The sequence below is a fragment of the Saimiri boliviensis genome, chromosome 13 (assembly GCF_048565385.1).
Source record: "Saimiri boliviensis isolate mSaiBol1 chromosome 13, mSaiBol1.pri, whole genome shotgun sequence".
NCBI classification, from domain to species: domain Eukaryota; kingdom Metazoa; phylum Chordata; class Mammalia; order Primates; family Cebidae; genus Saimiri; species Saimiri boliviensis.
Genome location: NC_133461.1, coordinates 43,544,368 through 43,562,301, shown reverse-complemented (window position 1 = coordinate 43,562,301; position 17,934 = coordinate 43,544,368). Strand labels below are relative to the sequence as shown.

The window sequence follows — 17,934 nt, the reverse complement described above, 5'->3', positions numbered from 1 at the left end:
AACAAAATACACAAATGTGGTCTATATGCGAATGACAATGACAACTTGAAAGAGAAATTAGTTCACTATTAAATTTTACATTGTCTTCCAACAAAAAGCAAATGCAAAATGACTGCTAAGTATTTTTACTTGTCTTGACTAGGTTATGACTTAATTAATAGTTTAGGCAGAATTTCAATTATGAAAGAAATGTATTTTCATTTTTAAGATAGTTTATGCATATGAATGAATTATTTATAATTATGTAGGTTCAGATATTTAATTCCACAGATAAATGATGAAAGTTTTAATATAGGGGATAATATGTAACTTTAGAATAAAAGGATCTCCTTACTCTAATTGAATGTTGTACTTTACTATGTCTGATAGAAATAATTACATACATTGCAGGGATTTAGTGTTCATTTTAGCATTGGGTGTACTTGTGGATAAAAATGAAATATTATGTTGCCCCTGTTATCCCCTAGCCCCAAACACACAACTGCTGACTTTGGTGTGATCATTTTTAAGAGATGTTTGAGAATTCGTTCCCTTTTTAAAGCAGTGCTAAAGAGTGAAGGCAAAGAATTATAATCAAAATGGTGAATGGGACACATGCTTAAGGCTACCCCCTCCCTCCAAGAGGAACTCTTATAATGACAACTAAAAAAAGAAAGAAGAAAAAAGAAAAAGAAACCCACTTTCTAAAGAAAACAAGAGAGAACATAACAGCAGAATGCTATTGACTTTTTTCAATAGAAAGGGAATGAATGAGTGGTAAGTGTTTTCGCTAAACAGAGATGTAGAAACCTAAGTGTCTGCAGAGGAGATGCCAAAATGAAACAAATGGGAACTCCATTCAGAACCCTGGAAGAACTCAAAGACTGGAGGCAAAAAGGATTGCTGACACCATGGGACAAACTTGAGGCTGAAAACAAGACTGTTTGAAATTCTTAACAGGAACAGCGGGACTCCCAAATTCCCTCCTCAACCCTTTGCAGCTTGACAACAACCCCTCTCTGACACTGTAAGAGACATATTAGAGTATTATTCTCTGGAGTAACTTAACTAGAGAAGCTACAAACTTAGCATTATTGGGGACGGTGACAAGTGAGGTGAGGTAAAATATAGAAATCGCCGGGCGCGGTGGCTCAAGCCTATAATCCCAGCACTTTAGGAGGCCAAGGCGGGTGGATCACGAGGTTAAGAGATCGAGACCAGCCTGGTCAACATGGTGAAACCCCGTCTCTACTAAAAATACAAAAAATCAGCTGGACATGGTGGCGCGTGCCTGTAATCCCAGCTACTCAGGAGGCTGAGGCAGGAGAATTGCCTGAACCCAGGAGGCGGAGGTTGCGGTGAGCCGAGATCGCGCCATTGCACTCCAGCCTGGGTAACAAGAGCAAAAACTCCGTCTTGGGGAAAAAAAAAAAAAAAAAAAAAAAAAATATATATATATATATATATATATATATATATATATATATAAATCTGGGAGACAGTATGGCCATTTTCATGATACTGATTCTTCCTAACCATGAGCATGGAATGTTTTTCTATCCATTTGTGTTCTCTCTCATTGCCTTGAGCAGTGGTTTGTAGTTCTCCTTAAAGAGGTGCTTCACAGCCCTTGTTAGCTGTATCCCTTAGATATCTTATTGTCTTTGTAGCAATTGTGAATGGGAGTTGGCTCATGATTTGGCTCTGTTTGTCTGTTATTGGTGAATAGGAATGTTTGCGATTTTTGTACATGGATGCAGCAAGCCACCATGGCATGTGTATACCTATGTAACAATCCTGCACAATCTGCACACGTACCCAAGACCTTAAAGTATAATAAATTATTTAATGCTTCTAAAAAAAAAAAAGTAAAGAAATCTGAGAGACTAAGTAGAAATATGCATGCCAAGTAGTAACAAACTCTCCATTCCCTTCAAGCCTTCTTAGGTGGCTCAGCTCCCAGGACACTGGCAACCAGGCTGTTCCCAGGCGGAACATTGGAGGGGTCACATTTCTAGAGGATCTGACTACTGAAGGGGGCAGAGATCTTGCTATTCTTGAGGGCATTTCAGTGAAACAACTCAGCTTTGTCTAATGGTTTTATGGTAATGTCCTGGAGCCCATAATGCATTGCTTGAGCAGACAGCTAAAGAATACCAGATACTGAGGAAAGTCTCCGAGAGAAAGAGACCAAATCAAACTAACCGACAAGAAACTGAAGGTAACAGTGACTGTGCTGAGAACAAAAGGCTGTTACATGTAGCTTTTAAAACCTGAAAAAAATCAATAAATCCAGGATCTGGTTTTTTGAAAAGATCAACAAAATAGATCACTAGCAAGACTAATAGAAAAGAGAGAAGAATCGAATAGATGCAATAAAAAATGATAAAGAGGATATCACTGCCGATGCTGCAGAAATATAAACTAGCATCAGAGATTACTACAAACAAGTCTATGCACATAAACCAGTAAATCTAGAATAAATTCATAAATTTCTGGAAACTTACACCCTCCCAAGACTAAACCAGGAAGAAGTAGAATCCCTTAATAGATTAATAGCAAAGTCTGAATTTGAGGCAGCAATTAATAGCCTACCAACCAAAAAAAAAAGTCCAGATCAGGCAGGTTCACAGCCAAATTCTACCAGACATACAAAGAAGAGCTGGTATCATTCCTTCTGAAACTATTCCAAACAATACAAAAAGAGGGAATACTCCCTAACTCATTTTATGAGACCAACATCATCCAGTTACCAAAAGCTGGCAGAGACACAACTAAAAAAGAAAATTTCAGGCCAATATCCATGATAAACATTGATGCAAAAATCTTCAATAAAATACTGGCAAACTGAATGCAACAGCACATCTAAAAGCTTATCCATCACAATCAAGTAGGCTTCATCCCAGGGATGCAAGGCTGGTTTAATATATGCAAGTCTATAAACATAATCCATCATATAAACAGAACCAAAGACAAAAACCATATGATTATCCCAATAGAGGCAGAGAAGGACTTTGACAAAATTCAACAGCCCTTTTTGCTAAAAACTCCCAATGAACTAGGTATCGATGGAACGTGTCTCAAAATAAAAGCTATTTACGACAGACCCACAGCCAATATCATACTGAATGGGCAAAAACTGGAAGCATTCCCTTTGAAAACTGGCACTAGACCATTCCTATTCCAAATAATATTGGAAGTTCTAGCCACAGCAGTCAGGCAAGAAAAATAAATAAAGCGTATTCAATTAGGACAAGGAAGTCAAATTGTCTCTATTTGCAGATAATAGAGACAATTTGATATCTCAGCCCAAAAGACCCCATCATCTCAGCCCAAAATCTCCTTAAGATGATAAGCAACTTCAGCAAAGTTTCAGGATACAAAGTCAATGTGCAAAAATCACAAGTATTCCTATACACTAATAACAAACAAAGAGCCAAATCATGAGTGAACTCCCATACACAGTTGCTACAAAAAGAATAAAATACCTAGGAATACAACTAACAAAGGACGCGAAGGACCTCTTCAAGGATAACTACAAACCACTGCTCAAGGAAATAAAAGAGGACACAAACAAATGAAAACCATTCCATGTTCATGGTTAGGAAGAATCAATGTCATCAAAATGGTCATATTTCCCAAAGTAATTCATAGATTCAGTGCTATCCCCATCCAACTACCATTAACCTTCTTCACAGAACTGGAAAAAAAAAACCTTAAGCTCCATATGAAATGAAAAATGAGCCCACATAGCCAACAATCCTAAGAAAAAAGAACAAAGATGGAGGCATCATGCTACCTGACTTCAAACTATACTACAAGTCTACAGTAATCAAAACAGCAAGGTACTGGTAGCAAAACAGAGATATAGACCAATGGAACAGAACAAAGGCCTTTAAAGTAATGCCACACACCTACAACCATCTGATCTTTGACAAACCTCACAAAAACAAGCAATGGGGAAAGGATTCTCTGTTTAATAAATGGTATTGGGAAAACTGGCTAGCCATGTGCAGAAAGCTGAAACTGGACCCATTCCTTACACCTTATATAAAAATTAACTCCAGATGGATTAAAGATTTAAACATAAGACCTAACGCTATAAAAACCCTAGTAGAAAACCTATGTAAAACCATTAAGGGCATAGGTATAGGCAAGGACTTCCTGACTAAAACACCAAAAGCAATGGCAACAAAAGCCAAAATAGATGAATGGGATCTAATTAAACTTCAGAACTTCTGTATAGCAAAAGAAACAATCATTAGAGTGAACCAGCAGCCAACAGAATGGGGATAAAATTTGCAAACTACCCATCTGACAAAGGGCTAATATCCAGAATCTACAGAGAACTAAAACAAATTTACAAGAAAAAAACACCATCATCAAAAAGTGGGTGAAGGATATGAAAAGGCACTTTTCGAAAGAAGACATTTATGAGGACAGCAGACATTTGAAAAAATGCTCATCATCACCACTCATTAGAGAAATGCAAATCAAAACCACATTGAAGTTCCATCTCGTGCCAGTTAGAATGGCATGACCAGGAGAAATGTCCTGAGGTAGGCAATGTGGGGGATGGAGACAGCAAACCACCATGGCATGTATGTACCTATGTAACAATCTTGCAGGATGCAGGATGTGCACATGTACCCCAGAGCCCAAAGTATAAATAAATAAGTAAAATGATAATCATTAAAAAATCTGGAGACAACAGATGCTGGAGAGGATGTGGAGAAATAGAAACACTTTTACACTGTTGGTGGGAGTGCAAATTAGTGCAACCATTGTGGAAGACAGTGTGGCAATTCCTCAAGGATCTAGAAACAGAAATACCATTTGACCCAGCAATTTCATTACTGGGTATATACCCAAAGGATTATAAATCATTCTGTTATAAAGACACATGCACACATATGTTCATTGTGGCACTGTTTACAATAGCAAAGAGTTGGAACCAACCCAAATGCCCATCAAGGATAGACTAGATAAAGAAAATGTGGCATATATACACTATGGAATACTATGCAACTATAAAAAAGGATGACTTCATGTCCTTTGCAGGGACATGGATGAATCTGGAAACCATCATTCTCAGCAAACTGACACAAGAACAGAAAACAAAACACCGCATGTTCTCAGTGGGTGTTGAACGATGAGAACACATGGACACAGGGAGGGGAACATCACACACTGGGGTCTGTTGAGGTGTTGGTGGGTGGAGCAGTAGGGGAGGGATAGCAGGGTGTTGGGAGATTGGGGAGAGATAACATTAGGAGAAATGCCTAATGTAGGTGACAGGGGGATGGAGGCAGCAAACCACCATGTCATGTCCATACCTATGCAACAATCCTGCAAAATCTGCACATGTACCCCAGAACTTAAAGAATAATTTTTTAAAAAGCTGAAATGTATATTATAGATGGTAGAAAACAAATTATCTTCATGAAAATAAACATGGTGCTATGAAGAAGGAGAAATTAGAGATACAGTCTTAAAAATTAAATGTTAGCAGAAATAATATATTCAGCAGAACAAAGAAGAGAGATTCTTCCAGAGGTAGATGACAAAAAGAAGATAAATAGAAAACATAATAATGTTAGAGTGTTAGTCTAAAGGATTTAGTTTCAGAATGAAAGAACAGAAGAAATAGAGGTCACAAATTGCTAAAAGTGCATAATAAAATTTCCTGGAACTGAATGAATGAGTCAGTCTGTGAATTTCAAACACAATCAACTGGGGCAACTAATGCATATCACACTAAATGTACTATTATGAGACAATAGACCGCCTGGGATAAAGAAGAAATCATAAGTGTTTTCAGAGAGAAGAAGGAGGGAGGGAAGAGGAGAAGGAAGAAATGAACAAGCAAGGAAAGAAATGAAGAAAGAACAAAGAAAGTCAAAATGAATTGAGGAACAAAATAACTTCTCAATAATACTGCAAGCTAAAAGGTAGTAGAGAAATTCCTTGAAATTTCTGAGGAAAAGGTACTTCTAAACAATGAATTCTGTATAAAGTCACAGCAACAATTAATGTAAGAAGAGAATTAAAAAAAATACTTTCAAACATTTAAGTTCTCCAAAAATGTGTTTGTCACAAACATCTTTCTCAAGAAGCTACTGCAAAGCATGCTTGCCCACCCACCATGAGGGAGTTCGTCAAGAGAGAGGAAAACAAGAATTCTGGGAATGGGACCCAAACTACAGAGAGGCAAAGAGCATTCCTAGGATGACAGTTCAGTAGCAAGATTGCCACAAAAAGCATGGGGTACTAAAAAAATAATTAACTTATCTGACTAGATCAAGAGAAATGCTTCATTTCTATTAGAGAGTTTGAGAAAATATAAGATGGGCAGATGAAAAATAAAGTGAAAAAAAAAATATGACACAACTAATGTTAGGAAAAAGAAGATAAAGAAAAACATGTCAAAGAAATGTAATCATAAATTCCCATGTGGCTTACATGTGGATAATATATACATAGTTAAAGTAATATAAACACTAATTAGTGCTTTATCTAAGATTTTTGTGTAATTAAATTGGGAGGATTAAGCCAAGGGAAGCATGTGTGTGCTCATGTGTATAGTATGAGAATGGGAAAACATGACAGGAAGGCAGGAAAGAGAGAGAGAGAGAGAAACGGAGACGGGCACACAGGCTAGAGGAAGCATTATATGTAATAGCTGAATCCTTCTCTCCCATAATAGAAGGCCAACAGACAATACCAATATTTGAAAATCAAAAAGTATATATATGAGTATCCTATGGGAATATGGAATAATCATCAAAATTAACATTTAGATGAAAATGGTTGCTTCCAGGATTCAAAGGTATAAAGAGGTGGATGGGACATTCTTTTAAGCTCTACAGTTGTATGTGGCTTTTAAGAATGTATGCCTGAATTTTTGTTAATATGAAAAAGCTAATAATTTGTAAAGAACATAAATGCCATGAATACTAGAAGTCAATGGTTTTTAAGCAGACCTTCCCAGGTTCATGGAGGGCTCCTGGAGTCCCCGCAGGGACTGCATCATGGAGGAGGGGGCTGAATAAATGGGGCCACAGGCTTCACACCTCAATTTCTGCTAAAGGAGCTATGCTATACCTTCTTCTTGTTAAGTTTCAGTGAACTATTTCCTTTGAAGAAAAGATTACATAGGAAACAACAAGTTTGAAAAAAACGGATAGTAGTATGCTTATTTGGAGAAAAACTGTTCCCAAATTGCTGTGGTTGGAATATGATTTATCCCCACCAAAACTCATATTGAGGCTTGGTTCCCAATGTGTGGTGTTGAGATGTGATGCCTCCAAGGGTAGATTGTTAGGTCATTAAGAGGCAGTAACACCTAACACCTTTCTTATGGGAGTGAATTCTTAGTTTCTTAGAGGTTGTTGTAAAGTAAAGCTGTCTCTCCTGTTTTTTTTGTTTGTTTGTTTGTTTGTTTGTTTTTGTTTTGTTTTTTTTTGTTTTTGTTTTTGTTTTTTTTTAATTACGTAGACCAGGCTCCCCTTTCATCTTCCCACCCCGTTGTGAAGCAGCATGAGTTCCTTGCCAGATGCAGCCACCCATCTTGGACCTCCCAGACTCCAGAACACAAATGAATATGCTGAATATAACTACCAAACTCCAGCCAGTTTGGCTAACACCTGTCATTTTATTTTATCACACAAAACAAAATTGTCCTATTTCTAACCCTGGATAGATCTTAAACAACTTGAATTAGAACCAGTTTTCACTTGGATTTTAAATATGGATTAAACATTTGATTATGAAAATGTTCACATTTTAAATGATGACATTAAATATATTTTCACTTTACTCCAAAACCATCTTTTACCCTCACTTCTTAACCTGCATCAGATAAAGCATATGTTGGCAGAGTTAAATAAGTAAGCCAAAAGAGGTGGTCCTCTGTCCCTGGGATAAAGGTGGACATTCTGGTTTCACTAAATGTTGGATATATTTATGATTGTGTTCCAATTAGAGTTGACTTGATTCCACGAAAGAAAAATACCCCACCCCGGGATATAGAAAAAACTACAATAAAATCTTAAGTTTTTCTTTGTTTATTTAGTTATTTATTTTTTTGGAGACAAGGGTTCTCTGTCACCCAGGGCTGGAGTGCAGTGTCGTGATAACAGCTCACAGCAGTTTCAACTTCCTAGGCTCAAGTGATCCTCCCATCCCAGCCTCTCAAGTAGCTAAGACCACAGATAAATGCCACCATGCCTGGCTAAATTTTTTTCTTTTCTTTACTTTTTTTGGAGAGACAGGGTCTCACTACATTGCACAGGCTAAAAATCTTTATTTTTTAATACTGTTGATAACTCATATGCTTTGCAAGCATGATATATTGGTAGTTACTGGGACTATATAACCACTTAAAACATCCTTAACATGGTGAGTTAATTTAGGAGAAAATCAAATGCTAAACCCGACACTCCTGAAAAAATATCTTTCATTAGTCAGTTTCTCTCTCTCTTTTCTGCACCCACATAGCATGAAATGCTGTGCCTGTTCTTTGTGCTTCCATTATTTCTCAATTTAAAATAATTAAAATCTGCTTTGAAAAATAACTATATGTAATCTAATATAAAATTTATGTAAAATATATGTGATATAAAGTATGGATTTATACATTTTATGTATTCTGAATTTATATGTATATCTCATTTGAAGTTGACAACAATTCTTTGAAGTATTATTATTCTCATTGTGGGGATGAAGAAATAGTGGCAGTTGGTGGAGGACCTCTCCCAGGTTGTGCAGCTAACAAGGGATAAAGACCAAATGAAATCTTTATTTTCAGAGTCTTCGTCTACTTGGGCCAAATACTTTCTAATTAATAAAAAGGCTGATCTTTTTCAAAAGTATGCATATATAGCTTTAAAACTTCCAGATCACATATACAGGATGACTAACTCTGGTTTGTCTGGAACTTTCCTAGTTTCAGTGCTGAAAATTCTGTATCCCAGGAAGTCCTTCAGACCAGACGAAACAGAATGGCTGGCCACTTTACATTCAGCAGTCAGTCCATGAGAGTGTAATAGATATTCATCCTGGGAACTGAGAGAGACACAGGAAAGAAAGTGCAAGTAGAAGAAAATGATCCAGAAAGTTTGTATAGACAGGAGTAAAACTGATTTCTTACCCGTGTCAAAGAAAACCAGTTGTAACAACCACCACAACCCAACAATTAGCACCAACTTTTCAAAAATGTTTATGTAACCAAATATATCTATAGATTTAAGGTTCATGTCTGTATCATGAAGTGTCCCAAAGACACACAAACTTGGTACTACCATATCTGGAAAAGTTAAAACATCTCTTGGGTTTTATGAGAAGAAATCACAAAACACCCAGATAGATATCCTAGGGCCAAATATCCTAAACCCCTTTTTGAGACCATGATCTCCTCTAAGTCTGCCTCATTGAAGTGGTTGCTCCCCAATCTGCCCCCAGCCTGCTACCCATAGTGTGCCAGATTCTTTTTCCTACCTGCTCTTTTCTTGTTCTCACCATCTTAAGTGTGTTGTTTTTCTGGACATTTCCCTCCATGCCCTTTCTTAAAACCAATATAAGTCCCATTAATCTTCTATGTCTCTTTAGACATTAAAGAGCATCTTCATCCCCTTATGCTCCTCTCCCCTATAAGCCCCTGCAACAGAGACCCAGAGAACTAGGGATGCCTCTTCAAAGACAGAAGAGAGTGAGGAATTAGGAGATGCTGCAATTATTCCTACCTGAATATTATAGTGTGTGTGTGTGTGTGTGCGTGTGTGTGTGTAAATTATGAAGGTAAAATAATGTCATTACAGAAAATTTACAAAAAGTGAATTAAAATTTTTCATAAAGGATACCCAAATCATTTTGATGAGATTTTTTAGCCTTTTTATGGTGTTCTAATATTGTTGAAATCGTGGTGCATGTACAGATACATGCTGATTTTTAACCTAAGTAAGCATTAGCCTTTGCCATTCTATTTGTATCAAAACTATCATAGTTCCCCATTATTTGCTATCAAAAATATGAATTATATTTTACATTAATATTATACTAATTATACTTATACTATGCTAATTATATAATACTAATTACATTTTGTACTTACTATTTGTGTACATACAGCTCCTTGCATGATTAAAGTTATTTTCATGTGACAGGCATATATAATGGGTGTCCATTTCAACCGATTTTAAAATTTATTGGTATTTTATAGGATTATATATAGCATGCTGCTGTGGCTTTGTTTTTAAAATGTATGTCTGTAAGGTATACAACATGATGTTTTGATATACTTATTTTGATATATATAGTGAGATGATTGCTACAGTTAAACACTTTAACATACCATTGTTTCCTAGTGTATGTATATATGTGCGCACACACACACATGTGTGTGTAAGAGTACCTAATAATCTACTCTCTTGGCAAATTATCAGTATACAATACAATATTACCAACTGTAGTATTATCAAGCTGTATGCTAAATCTCTAGACTTATTCATACTACGTAACTCTCTTTTTGTACCTTGTGATGTCCATCTTCCCATTTCCGCCTGCTCCTGGTAACTATTGCTTTTTTTCTATGTCTATATATTTGATTCTTTTAAAGACTTCACATATAAGTGAGATCACATAGGATTTGTCTTTCTGTGCCTGGCTTACTTCACTTGGCATAATGTCCTCTAAGTTTAACCATGTTGTGGCAAATGGCAGAATCTCTTTTTCTGGAGCCGGATAATAGTTTGCGTGTATATCACAATGTCTTTATTCGTTCCACTGTCAGTGAACACTTTGGTGTTTCCACATCTTGGTTATTGTGATTAACACTGTGATGCGCATGGAAGTGCAGATACATTTAGGAGGTGGTATGTTTCCTTCGGGTATATAGCTAGAAGAGAGATTGCTGTTATATTTTTAAGTTGATTGGTATTTAATAAGATTATAAATAGCACACTGCTGCTTTGAATCTTCCATATTTGTTTGTAGAGCCCCTATTTTCTAATGGAGTTTACGTGTAGTTTTTCTAACTTTTTTTGGACAGTGTCTATTTTAATTAACTTTAAATGAATTTGGATGTATTAATGTTTTTTCTTTTTACAAAAATTACAATTCCACCCTAATTTATTTTGCATAAAAATTATCTGCTTTTAAAAATAAATGGTATGACAAAAAAAAATTAGCTATAAAACTAGCACCTTGAGAACACTGCCTGTCCTAGTCTCTTAAGGATATTTATTAGGGAAGAAAAAACGAACAGAGGTCATTTGCTTTTCAGTGACCAGGTTCTTCATACACATGCATGTCTCACAGATCGACTAAGACCTGTGTTTGAACACCTTTATCACCCTTGCAAGGAGCCTGCTACCAGCATTTGCCATCCACAGAACTGTGCTAATAGAGTCTATTTCTGGAGAATGGAGGAGAGATTAACTGCTTGTTCATGATAAATCAAGGGTATCTGATTTGCCTGTTACATGCCCAGTTTTCTTTGGAAGCAAGCCCTAGAAGCTATTTTTCTGATCATATCCTAACTTTCATGTTAGTGCTTATGAAAGAGACAAACAATATATTTAACTCATGATAAAGACTGAGTTCTAGCCATTATAAATCTTATATATTGCCTTGTGAAGATTAGGGGGAAAAAGAAGAGAAAAAGATTTATTGTGCTCACTCACACTTGCATCTGGACTAATGCTCCTATTCCTGTTGTAGAGTGTTCTGAGATTTCTAAGACTGGCACCAATGGAAATAGCAGCAGAGATAAAGTTGGGAACCTTAGGAGATATCTGACTGATGAATGTTGCACTGTAAGGAGTAGCCAGTAATAGTTCAATAAGGAAAATTGTTATGGTTTACTAGTTACTGGAAAATGTTAGGTTTTAACATTTCCTTTTTTCTCTATTTTTCGTATAAGCCAGCAAGATCAGCAGAAGTGCTCTTAACAAATATTTGTCATGTTAATATTTAGAATCGCACACATGCATACATACACACACAAGATGTATAATGATTTTCTTTGGCTTCGGTAAAGGTACTTGGTACATAATGTACATTCTATATAATATTTTGGTTAATTGCTTCAAGAGAAGCGTATTTTTCACAAGACAAATACAAAATGTATTGAAAATGTGGACCAACAAATAACCATTTTCCATAGGTTAAGATATACACTTGTACATGAGCAGTTCTTCAGTTTCAGCAACCATTTTTTGAGTATCAGTTATGTAATAGAGCTCACTCTGAAATACAACCGAGGTGAACAAAGCAGCTGAATGTGAACCACTGATAGCCACACCCCTGTCCATCCTTCTTAGTTCATTGGTGTTTTGACACCATCCATTAGCCTTGGGAGGAGTGTTTTTGACAGAGGGATAAAGAAACACAGGGACAGAAATGTGTGCTTTCTGGACTGTTGGGTTATTGCCCTCCATTCATTTGTGAAGTCATTAGAATGCCCCTGTCTATCAGCATTACACATAGCCTGCAGTTTCCCTAAGAAAGTGTCAACTTTGGGGACAAAAATAAGGGAAGTTTCTTACTCCTCTCTATCTTTTAATCTTTTATATATATATATGTATACTTTAAGTTCTGGGGTACATGCGCAGACATCTAGTAACAAAGCTCAGCTATAAGGCTAAAAGCTGATAGGCCACCAATGTATATGGGGTGTCAAAATATCCCTGAAATAGGTGAGTAATATGCCGCCAGTTAATCAAGTTTTCCCTCTTGGTTTCTTAAAATGGTGTTGCTGTAGACATGGTAAAATATAACATAAATTAGAAGATCTAAAACCATCAACAAACAAAACCAGAAAACTTGCTTTCTGCCATCAACCTTTTGCCATTGAATATTTTTGAGATGTCCATGTAAGTTCCAAGGAGCAGCTGCAGCCACACCACTGCCCTGAGCCCAGCCAGCTGACAGTTGCCTGGAGTTGGCAGCCACAGCTTGCTGAAACTTGGAAACCCCAAAATGCTTAGGGTTGAGATGTGTCCAATTACCAAAATTATAAAGCCTTCATCAGGATTTTGAAGAAGTTGTGTGGCCTATAGAATTGCATGTTTTGAACATAAAGAGGTTAGTTATTTTCAGAGGCAGGAGATCTTTTGGCCCCAGTGACCACTATGTATTAATAAATATGAAATACAAGTTAATTAATGATGACTTAAAGGGACCCCATATTATTAATTTATGTCAGACTTTAATTGGTGAAATATGTCTTTTTCCTTGTTTCCATTCACTCAATTTCTCTTCTTTCAGGTATACATGTGTATAACACACACACACACACACACACACACACACACACACACACACGTTCCTTTTCTTTTCCAGTCAACACTCAAGTTTCACAAGACAGTCCTGAAAAAGAAGGTTCAATAGGAAGGTAGAAGTGTTTTTTGCACCCTCTCCTGCTATTTGGTTGAAATTAGTTTTTCTATAATTCTTACAAGCAAGTTTTTCTCCAACAGAAAATGCACAGATTGAACAGTTGCCCTCCAAAATACTGGCAATCAGGCAGCATAATGATTTCTTCCTCTAATGGATCCCAACTCATTTACTAAGACTCATTCAACTTTTAACCAAAAAAAGCCATTTCCCTTTCCTACTGAGCCATAGCCATTCTGGGTAAGATTATATGTGGATATTAAAACTTAAATGCTGTCCTACAATAAAAATATGTTTAATGCCTCAGAATATTTTTTCAGTTCTCCTCAAAGTTGAGAAAAACAAAAACAAAATTTACTTGTTTGTATTTTGTGTAACTGGGGAGTTATTCATGCTGAGTAACAGTACAAAACTTGAGCTGCCTTGCTTTCTGCTTCCAGGAATGCCAATCAGAGAACATTCTTTTTCATGCAGCCAAGTTTGGAAGTCAGTTGGTTTCTGGCAGTGAGTAGGGGGAGGGGATAGCAGGGAAGCACAGTGAGTCCTCGGGCTAATGTTCAGCTTCCAAGTGTTTCCGTAATATTCATCAATGAAAGCATCTCCTTTTACCCACGCATAGACAGGTAAAAAGACAGCTGAGTAAATCAGCATTAGATGTAACAGCGGAAGCTCAGTCAGAGGGAGGGGGGAGGGGGGAGGGAGGGTGCGTGAAAGCCTGCCATTGGCGAGCTTACCAAAGGCATCTGCCAGTGGGACTTCAATGGAATGTGAAACCAAATCATTTTCAAGTTAAAGATAGACACAGTGTACACCAGAGTCTAGAGGCTGGATTTCATACTCATAGCTCTCCCTAGAATTTCAGGGAGTTTTGTTATGATCTCTGTTGTAATTAACAATTTGGTTCAAGTTTGTTCTTTAAATCGATGTGCTAAGAATTCATATATGTTCTGGATGTACTGGAATTAAGAGGATTTAAGAGATCATAATGTGCATACTCTAGGGTAAGTGAAAAGATTGGTTTTAAGGTGCATCACTTTTCTGGGATGGTTAATGTTGAATTTTTCTTTTATCTTTGTGAATGAAAAGGTGATAGTAAAGATTTTTCAGTGTTGTAGCTCGCTTACCTTTCTTAGGCTAAGATATTGGTATTTTACATTTTGTGCAGCAGAAACAGAGGATTTTAGCTTGATTTTGAAATTTGCATTGCAAGTCTGTAACTTCAGTTTTGACTTTATCCTTATTTGTTTTTTCCTCTGTTGTTCCCTTAAGCATTATGAGCTTCCTGAGTTACAATCTCAAAAGTTTTATGTCACAACACAGATTGAATGTTACTGTATCTATTATGCCATTGGATGAAACTATATTATTATGAGATGGAGTTTAGGTTCCCCTGCATGGTACTAAGTCACATCCCAATTTGAGAAACAAAAAGAAAAAGAAGGAAAAGGAGAGGAAAGGTGCTCTAAAAGTGGCCTGAACGTGCATAAGGGGCCTTTAAAAGTTATTCTACTTTTTAAAAAGTAACTGAGAAAAAACAGGCAATTTTCAGGAAGAGAAGAATTACTAGAAGTTACTTTTCAGTGTTACCTCAGTAATTCCAGGCAGGTTCCCCTCCTTCAAAAAAAAAGCTGATATTTGCTAAGTGAATGGAGGCATTCTGATGATACAGAGCTTGAGAGAAGAGGAGGGAGAGGAAAGGTTGTCTGATTTGCTATCGTCACACTGTTTTAGGATTTCAAACTTGTTCTTAAAAAGAACAACGAACTTTAGTTCTCTTCATGTTTTGCCCATGTATAGGTTTTGTTTCTGGTTTTGTCAAATGACCTTCCCTCTGCTCTTAGAGACAGCTTTTCCAAACTTGCACAGCATTCCTTCTGAGTAAATACTGTCCATAATAGTCACAGAGTACATGGTGTGAATTGGAAATTCTACTTTATATGGGGAAAATAAATCTGCTGACGCTCTTATTAAAGAGTGCACAGATGAGCAGTTGTTAAATGTAGCTGGCCGGCTTTTGTCTTACCAAATAGACCATGTTCTAATGAACTAAGTTGGCTAAACTAGGTACAAACAATGAAGAGCTTATTATGGATTTTTCATTCAACTTCAATGAGAGTAAGTAATATACTGTGTTACCCTTCTAAAATGAAAAATGGGCATTATATTGATAAAGTCATTTGATTTTACAACTACTGAGTAATCTCACGAGGCCAAACAAATGTGAAACTGGCAGAGCTCAGTTCTGATGCACGTTCGCTCCTTTCTCTGTCCAGTTCTTCCTACCTCTCAGTCCTCTTTCTCCCTCCAGACCCCTGATGAATGTAACTACTCAGTGCCCCCTTTTCTTGTCAAGCAAGACCTATACTCAAGAAAGAATCTAACTTGAGAGAGTTTTAAAGTCAGTGGACTAAGTCCACCAGTAATATTTACTTTTCAGTATGAATATCTGACCTTCTCACAGTTTAGGCAATTTGTTAAATGATAGTTAACCTTTGGTAATACTTATAATTAACCCCTTCAGATTGTAAACAATTGCAGCTAATTTTCATTTCCCCATGACCAGGTGTTAACTGTAAATTTTCCGTGGTCACCTTGGATGTCTTGTGACATTGTATTACCCAGATGTGTACTGAGTAGTTGACAATAAGAATGAACTTGCCAGAAATCACAGGTGCTTCTAAGAAGTTTGTGAATGCATGCACCTGGGTGCTCACCACACGCACAGATACACACAGAAACACATGTAGGCATATCTTTTATGTAACTAATATGTTTCTTATTGAATTATAAAATAAATGAAAATATATTAGGCTTATCAGTGTGGGATTTGGGTTTTTTCAGTGTGGCAAAAAAAAAAACACACAAACACAAAAAAAGAATATAAAATGTAAAATTCTGAAATGTAAGAATTTTAAACTATGTGGCCAAATAGTGTTCACAAAAGAGACAAATATTTCTCTGCTACTATTACATCACTTTTATAGTGTCTAATGCTTGGACAAAATTGTCAATCTTAGCTTATATTCCTTTGAACATCCTAAGTGTAGTTTTGTATTTCTGATAACTGCAATATCTCAAGTGTTACTGGATTTGTTTCTATTATTACTGTTCCTACTAGTTCTCATCATGGTGTCTTAATTTCTTGGTTGCTTGGATATCTTTGACTCTATGCTGGAAATATATTTTTTAAATTACATTATAATTAAAGTTTGTAAGAGTAAGTTGAGACCTAAGTGATAATGTTTTCCTCCAGAGAAGACTTTGGTTTGCTTATGCCAGACACCTGGGGGCGGTATCAGACCAGAATCATCTTAGACAAAGTACAACTCCTAATGTTCCCTGAATCACCTCTGTGACAAGAAGGCTGCAAATCTGTGTGAGGAATGGTAGGTTCACTGCTCCCCTGAAGGAGAGTATGACCTTTCCTGACACCAGCATAAAGCTGGGTTAGTTAATTAAAGCCCCACCTGAGGGCCAAGGACTTTGACTTCTCTATGAAGCACAGAAAGCTACTTGAAGTATAAAGCTGGTTTCTCAGATCTTTTTTCCTGATAGTCATATGCCCAAGGGCAAAAGCTTTTAAAAGTGAGCTTATCTCTCTGATTTTTTGTCTTCTCTTAAATTTTCATGTGCCAAATCTTCACCATCTTATTAAAAGCTCTTTGCTGTTTTGTTCTCTTAGGCTCAGGCTAGAGTGGAGTGACGTGATCCGTCTCCGCTCACTGTAACCTCTACCTCTTGAGTTCAAGCAATTCTTGTACCTTGGCTTCTCAAGTAACTGGGATTACAGGCGCGTGCCACCATGCTTGGCTAATTTTTGTATTTTTAGTAGAGTCAGGTTTTCAACATGTTGGCCAGGCTCAACTTGAACTCCTGGCCTCAAGTGATCCACCTGCCTCGGCTTCCTGAAGTGCTGGGATTGCAGGCATGAGCCACCATGCCCAGTGTCTTTACTGTTTTTATATCTCAAATTTCTATTTTACTACATTGGGTATATCAGTCCAAATTCTCTCATTACCATTATCAGAAATGGAAATTCCTCCTACTGCTATTATAGTTGTTGTTTTTTTTTTTTTATTACACCCTTCATTCTATAGAAGATAACAAAGTTTGCCAAAGTCATTAATGATTTCAGATAGCTTTTCTGATTTTATTTTTTAGTTGTGACCTGATATATTTAGACTTTTTGGAGAAAATTGCATATGCATCCTGATTGAAATATTTGTGTTTTTTGACTTTATTTCAGCTGTCAACAATACTTAACAGTTCTTTTTTTATTATTATACTTAAGTTCTGGGATACATGTGCAGAACGTGCAGGTTTGTTACATAGGTGTACATGTTCCACAGTGGTTTGCTGCACCCATCAACCTGTCATCTACCTTAGGTATTCTCCTAATGCTATCCCTCCTCTAGCTCCCCACCCACTAACAGGCCCCAGTATGTGATGTTCCCCTCCCTATGCCCATATGTTCTTACTGTTCAACTCCCACTTATGAATGAGAACATGCAGTGTTTGGTTTTCTGTTCCTGAGTTTGCTGAGAATATGGTTTCCAGCTT

The 17,934-nt window shown here is 36.8% G+C and overlaps 1 protein-coding gene across 32 annotated transcripts in view; it reads left to right on the top strand.

Annotated features, from left to right (window-relative positions):
* The window catches only part of DTNA (dystrobrevin alpha), a 373,295-nt gene that overhangs the window by 84,846 nt on the left and 270,515 nt on the right, over window positions 1–17,934 (top strand). For 3 of the 32 annotated variants that reach the window (XM_039463797.2, XM_003924741.4, XM_074383610.1), the window contains exon 1: window positions 14,093–14,375. The exons of 20 other annotated variants lie outside the window; for them this stretch is intronic. The gene's annotated coding sequence lies outside the window, so the exon portion shown is untranslated. Of the gene's footprint in view, window positions 1–10,269; window positions 13,998–14,086; window positions 14,376–17,934 lie in introns of those variants that run through there. 9 more of the 32 variants (XM_074383587.1, XM_074383586.1, XM_074383582.1 and 6 more) reach the window with 5 other exon arrangements.